The 5,930-nt window shown below is 35.2% G+C and overlaps 1 pseudogene; it reads left to right on the forward strand.

Moving 5' to 3' along the window:
• The first annotated feature begins 1,723 nt into the window (after nucleotides 1–1,723).
• On the forward strand, nucleotides 1,724–1,842 carry LOC132541601 (small nucleolar RNA SNORD22; annotated as a pseudogene).
• Nucleotides 1,843–5,930: the final 4,088 nt, after the last annotated feature.

Genomic DNA, 5,930 nt, shown 5'->3' on the forward strand with positions numbered 1-5,930 from the left:
TACCTGCATATTAGATTTCAGGCTCAGGGAAAAAAAAAACTAGAATAGCCACAGGCCCTTTGGAATATAACTAAAATAGTCCTACTAGCTATCTACAAAATGGAGACACCCCCACCCCCAACTCTTCATCTACACTACTCCAACCTTTAGTATGACTAGTCAACAACTTGTTTGGCTTTATATGTTAACTCTCTTTTCAACCACCAGGTTCCAGATGCTAGCATAATGCCAACCAGACTTCCCTGGACAGACAACCCCACCAATGTGTCCTGGAGTTCCAATTCCCCAGAACCCTGCCCCACTAGGGAAAGAAAGAGACAGGCTAGGAGTATGGATCAACCTGTCAATGCCCATCTTCAGCGAGGAAGCAATTATAGAAGCCAGACCTTCAGCCTTCTGCATCTCACAACAACCTTGGGTCCATACTCCCAGAGGGTTAAAGAATAGGAAAGCTATCAGGGGAGGGCAGAGGGTATGGAGTTCTGGGGGTGGGAATTGTGTGGAGTTGTACCCCTCTTATCCTACGGTTTTTGTCAGTGTTTCCTTTTTATAAATAAAATAAAAAATAAATCAAATAAGAAAAAAAAGAAATGCTATAGTGTAGAGGAAAATGGAGTAGCATATTCAAAATACTTAATAAAAATTGCTAACTACTCAAGAATATTCTCTGACTTCATGGAAAATATATTTCATATAATATGTTTGAGGAGAGCTTAGTAGCCAAAAGAATTCATAAAACAGTAAAATAAATAATTAAAAATAGGCAGGATAACTGAATAGACATTTTAAAAAGATATAGAGGTCAATAAGAATATGAAATATGTTCATAATCTCTTATCATTACTAAAATGAAAATCAAAATAATGAGTTATCCCTTCACACATTTGAGAATGACTGCTATCCTAAAGACAAGAAACAATAAATGAAATGTTGATAAGGGTGTACAAAGAATAGAATTTTTATACACTGCAAATGAGAATGGAAATCAATTCAGTTATTATGAAAAACTGTATGGTCATATCTTAAAAATTAAAAATAGAAATTTCATATGTCCCAGTTATCCAACTTCTGAGTATTTGCATGAAAATATTAAAAACTTGCCTAAAGGAATATATGAACACTCATTTTTTTCTTATTGTAGCAGTATTCATAATAGCCAAGAACTAGAAACAACCTAAGTGTCTATGAACTAGTAAATTGGTAAAGACAAGAGGGGTGTGTGTGTGTGTGTGTGTGTGTGTGTGTGTGTGTGTGTACATGTAGTATAACAGTACTTGGCTATAAAACAATAGGAAATTTAGTCATTTGCAATAACATGGATAAACATTAAGCGTATAATGTTGTGCAATAACTCAGCTGGAGAAGGACGAATAATGTATGATTTCACTCATATGTGATAGTTGAGAAAACAAATGAACAAATTAAAAGTAAACTCTTGAGTTTTTTAAATCATTTTATTGAGAACTGGGTTTGTTTACAGCACAGTTGTTAACACGGGTACAATCTCTCATCTCCCTGTGATACATATCAGCAAACAACCTTGTGCCCCAATTTAGGTCCTTTTATGCCATCATGCACCAAAATCACAAATGCCCTTCTCTTTCCTTCCTTCCCCAAAGTCATTTGCTTTGGTGTAATTCACCACATCCGGTCCAAGTTTCACTTTGTGTTTTTCCTTTCTGTCTTTGCTTTACTTCTACAAAAATGTAAAGAAGGACTAATATGCTGATGAGGAATAAGCATCCTATCTGGTCCTGTTCTAGACCCAGAATCAGCAATTCTGAACCCACTGGGGCTAGTAAGAGAGAAGTTGAGAATTTACTAAGTTATGTAAGGGAGCATAACAAATGGTTGTAATTTGCTAAGATGATCTTGACCTATTTATTTATAGACTAACTTTGCCTGTCTATAGATAACTTTGCTAATTAAATGATCTTTTCACACAAGAACAGCTTGTTCTACACCATTGGGGGGAAGGGGTGTTCTTTTGCCAGGTAACTTGTTTTATGGTCAAAGCACCTTGTCCAGAGCCCAAGAATGATTTGAGGGAAACAATAAGCAACATTTTTACTTTATACCAGTCTAAAGTCAAAGGTTTGAAGGAAGAACAATGTACAATGGAATTCAATGGCTGGACATCATAGGTTTTATACAATCTCATTATTCAGATTAGACTACAATCATTTCAGCTATCCTAAATAGTTTTAACTTTGAAAAAATAAATAAATATTAACAGTAAAAAAAGAAAAGACTGGCATTTTTATTTATTGATACAAGTAAACACACAAACAAAAAAAAGAATTTGAATAGTCTAGCTTTTTTCTTCTTTTTTTCAAAATCATGTTGCTGGAAGAATAATGGTTTACAGCATAGTTGTTGAAATATGGGTACAATTTCTCATCTCGCTGTGATAGGTGTTTTCAGAACACTCTTGCCCTCAACCAAAGTCCTTTACCATCATTGTGCACCAACGCTTCAACTCACTCTCCAGTCCATTCCATTTGCTCTCCCCTCAGAGTTCTTTGCTTCAGAATAATACACTATACCCATTCCAAATTTCACCTTGTATTTTCCCTTTCTACCTTTGTTTCTTAAGTTCCACCTTGGTGTGATATCCTCTGGTACTCATCCTTCTCCTTTTCTCTCATTTAATATTTCTCCTTTGAGATCTATGCAAGATGAGCCAAAGGAGATAATTTCAGCACTTTTAGCTACTGAAGAGTATTTCATTGTGTGTGTGTGTATATATATATATCACAACTTTCTTGGTCATAAGTCTACATTTACCAACATATTCTATTTCCTCTCAGCTTATATTCTAAATAGTTCATGTGTATTAGCACTTATTACAACTACAGGGTAAATCATTCTTCTTTACTCTAAAAACTCCATAAGCAAACATTTTAGTCTCACAAAATGCCAACAGCAGAATATTCAGATTTTCTTAATGTTTATTTCCTAATGCATTTATTGAGCCTAATATTTCTTCATCCTTGAATCCTTTAGATAATAGGTGGGTTAAGCACGCATAGTAGGAAGTACAAAGACCCACACGAGGCCTTATGGTAACAGAAAAAAGATAATAGTAAGTCATGATGGTAACAGAAAGTAGTCAACTCTGGACAATTTATGGTAAACCTTACCAGCTTATTATGAAAGTCTGTTACAGAAGGAATAACACAGTGAAATATCAAACAAACATTAAAGTACTGAGGTGGATGGAGCAAAATTAAAAATAAATTTGTTTGGGAGTCAGGTAGTAGTGCAGCGGGTTAAGCGCACGTGGCGCGAAGCGCAAGGACTGGCATAAGAATACTGGTTCGAGCCCTGGCTCCCCACCTGCAGGGAAGTTGCTTCACAGGCGGCAAAGCAGGTCTTCAGGTGTCTATCTTTCTCTCCCCCTTTCTGTCTTCCCCTCCTCTCTCTCCATTTCTCTCTGTCCTATCCAACAATAATGACATCAATAACAATAACAACTACTACAGCAACAATAAAAAGACAAGGCAACAAAAGAAACAATAAATAAAATTTTTAAAAAAGATAATTTAAAAGAAATTAATTTCCTTTAGGCTTCTGGAAGAGTGGTTATGGAATAGCCTTAAAGATCAGAAGCCAGACAAGGATGTCCACTACTCCCCACTATTATTCAACATAATCTTCGAGATCTTCACCACTGCTATTAGCCAAGAAAGAGATTATCAAAAGTATACAGATAGGATAGGAAGAAATCAAACTACCATTACTTGTTGAAGATATAATAACATACCTAGAGAATCCCAAAGATACCACCAAAAAAAACTACTGGAAATAACTAGTAAATTCAGTAAAATAAGTAAAAAGATTAAAGACAACTACCAGATGGTTTCACTCATGTGGAATCTAGAAAACCAATACACATGAACTTGGGGGGGGGGGAACAGAAGCAAGCAAACTGTTTCTAAGACTTGTGAGAACTATGGTGGTTTTTTTTTGGTGGGGGGAAGGTGGGAGGGTGGAGATACAGAACAATGGTGGTGGGTGTGGTGTGGAATTATACACTGTAATTTTTCAATCTTGTAACCTACTATTAATCATAAATAAATAAATTTTCCTTTTACAGACCCTTTGCCTCATATTTGTTCATAACCAAAAAGGAATAAAAGACAAAATACCATACACATAAAGTGGGAATTTAGTGAACCCATCTAGAATTTAAATAGATACGGGAGTCGACGGGTTAAGCGCAAGAAGGATCCCAGTTCAAGCCCCTGGCTCCCCACCTGCAGGGGAGTCGCTTCACAGGTGGTGAAGCAGGTCTGCAGGTGTCTATCTTTCTCTCCCCCTCTCTGTCTTCCCCTCTTCTCTGCATTCCTCTCTGTCCTATCCAACAACAGTGACATCAATAACAACAACAATAATAACTACAACAGTAAAACAACAAGGGTAACAAAAGGGAAAATAAATATTTTAAAAAATAGATACACCTGGCAGACTATGAGGAAGGGTCATAAGTAAACTTAAATGACAAAAAAATCCTGCTTTGCAGCATGTCAGGATCTGTTGTCTTTTATGTTGCTTTACAACTTCATTTCTGAAATTTTAAGTTAGAAAATTTTTTTCATAAGAACCATGCATATCTCCTAATGTTTTTAATGTTTAAATTTAACAAAACCCAAAAAACATTTGGTCAAAGTTCATTTTAAGCAATTTCTCAAATTTTATACACAGGAGTATTTCAAAAGCAATTTATTTCATGTATTTCATTTACACTTTGCTCACAAAACCTTATTTTTGTAAGAGTTCTTATCTAAGATGCCTTATAAGGTATGGTTTTATAACTCTTTGAAATGCTTATTTTGAAGAGAGAATGCTAAAGTCTACACCTCAAAATTACTAATTTTGTTAGAATAAAGTTTATTTTTGGTAATGATTTTATACTTTCAACAACTTTTTCTAAACATTTCTTACAACCATACACATTCAACTACAGCTACAATATAATTAAATGATGTATACCAATGCTCTAGATGGAATTTCCCAAATTGTGTCTTTAGAACACTGTGGCTTAGGAAACATCAAGATTGACCTGGAGTAGTGAAAACCAGGTGATGACAACAATATATATATATATATATATATATATATATATATATATATATATATATGAAACAAAAACTTTTAAACATTGGCTAACAGATAGCATATGATTATAGCATTTATTCCTGGAAACAAAAAAAAAAAAAAAGGAAAACAAACTAGGTGAGCCGTCTGCTCCCAACTTGCCATTTGGATGTGTTTCTCGGGTTTCAGGGTAGAGTCAGAATTCCAAGAAGGATCCGTAGTGAACTTATGAGATGCAGCCAAGTATGTGAGTAAGATGACATAGCTATAATTTCTGTGTAAAATTATCAAAAGACACTTAAGCAGAGATAAAAGAGAGAGCTGAAGATCTGTGGAGAATCTTGTTAATCACCTGTCTGCATGCTGATCTGCACATTAGGAGGTGAAGCACCTCAAAAGTGAACAAAGAAACAGCAAAGAGCATTTTCCACAGTCACATGGGGCCAGGACTAGTACCTATTTGCCACAGTGGAGAGATGACTTAATAGATGAAGTATCAGTAAAGGCAGCAATCAGACTAATTTAGCTAATTTAAACTAGTAATGCTAATTTTACAAGAGAAAAGAAGGAAGGAAGGAAGGAAGGAAGGAAGGAAGGAAGGAAGGAAGGAAGGAAGGAAGGAAGGAAGGGAGAGAGAAAGAAAAAGAAAGAAAGAAAAAAAGAAAGAAAGAAAGAAAGAAAGGGAGGGAGAGAGGAAGAAAGGAAGAAAGATCTCTCAAACCTCTATCAAAGTTTAAAAGCAAATCATGAAAGTATAAAACCAGTACCAATTTCATTACATACCGGAACAAAGTTCAACACTCTTTAAAGGAATATAACAAAATACAGCA

Source organism: Erinaceus europaeus, chromosome 11, assembly GCF_950295315.1.
Source record: "Erinaceus europaeus chromosome 11, mEriEur2.1, whole genome shotgun sequence".
Lineage (NCBI taxonomy): Eukaryota > Metazoa > Chordata > Mammalia > Eulipotyphla > Erinaceidae > Erinaceus > Erinaceus europaeus.